Source organism: Physeter macrocephalus, chromosome 9 (assembly GCF_002837175.3).
Source record: "Physeter macrocephalus isolate SW-GA chromosome 9, ASM283717v5, whole genome shotgun sequence".
Taxonomy (NCBI): Eukaryota; Metazoa; Chordata; class Mammalia; order Artiodactyla; family Physeteridae; genus Physeter; species Physeter macrocephalus.
Genome location: NC_041222.1, coordinates 24,068,422 through 24,069,547, shown reverse-complemented (window position 1 = coordinate 24,069,547; position 1,126 = coordinate 24,068,422). Strand labels below are relative to the sequence as shown.

At 55.1% G+C, this 1,126-nt stretch overlaps 1 protein-coding gene across 22 annotated transcripts in view; it reads left to right on the top strand.

The window, feature by feature from the left end:
- Positions 1-1,126, top strand: part of STX17 (syntaxin 17) — a 179,791-nt gene that overhangs the window by 78,249 nt on the left and 100,416 nt on the right. The gene's annotated exons all lie outside the window — the stretch shown is intronic.

Sequence of the window (1,126 nt, the reverse complement as noted above, 5' to 3'; positions counted from 1 at the left end):
TGTGTATGTATATGTATATATATATATATATATATATACATATACACACATATATATATGAAACAACAGCCAGAAGGTAAAACAACCACAATAGCAAAAAAGAGGAGGAAAAAAAAAAAAAAACCAGAAAAGGCCTTGGCTGTGGGGCATGGGGCTTAGGCAGGGGCGGGGTTTAGGTGGTGGGCGGGACCTATGTTTAGGGCCCACAGGGCTGGAAAAGAAAGGGCCCAGGAGTGCCTCTGGCCTTGGAGGGCAGAGGACCAGGTCCGGGACCCCAGCAGGATCCCTGGGCCCGAGTGGGTCGGGGATATGCTAGGCGTGTTCCCCCATCCTCCGACCCAAGAGCGTCCCTCCCTGTTAGCCTCTCTTCTTCCCCCCCACTCCTATGCCCCTAGGACCCATGCGGCCACAGGGTGGCCCCAGAAGGCAGGGGACCAGACGTGGAAGCTCAACAGGCTTCCCATGGCCGAGTGGGCAGGGGAAATGCCTGCAGCGCTTCCCCTGATCCTCTGGTCCCAGAGGGTTCCCTGTCCACTGTCCACCTCTCCTCCTCTTCTCCCCACTCCTTCCCTACGACGCCCCTAGGACCCATGCGGCCAGAGAGGGCCCCAGGGCAGAGGACCAGGCTCAGGAGCCCAGCAGGCTTCCCGGGGCCCAAGTGGACAGGGGAAACGCCCACCGCGCCTCCCCTGGTCTTCCGAGCCCCTGAGGCTCCCTCTAGGCGTGGGAACCCCTCCCCTCACCCAGCCACCCCTCAGGGGCACCGGTCCTGTCTGGCCTCCACTTCTCCCCTCTCCGCGCCACATCCTACCCAGTCGCTTGTGGGTTCCTCCCATCTCCTTGGCTTCAAGGTCCCCCACCAGCGTCCGGCAGGTGCCCTAGTTGTGGGAAGATGTGAACTCTGCGTCCTCCCATGCTGCCATCTTGACTCCATGCCCTTGGAAAAAAATATTAAAAACCTTTTTAAATTTCACCTTATTGAAAAAAGGTCATAGAGCTTCAGTATCCAACCTTTTTAGAAAAAAAACATTTAAAATATTTTTTCTCCTGCGTTCTTGAAATCACTCTTGAAGTATAGAAATGGCAATAATCCTGGCAGCCTCTACCATCGTGGCAGAATTATTTT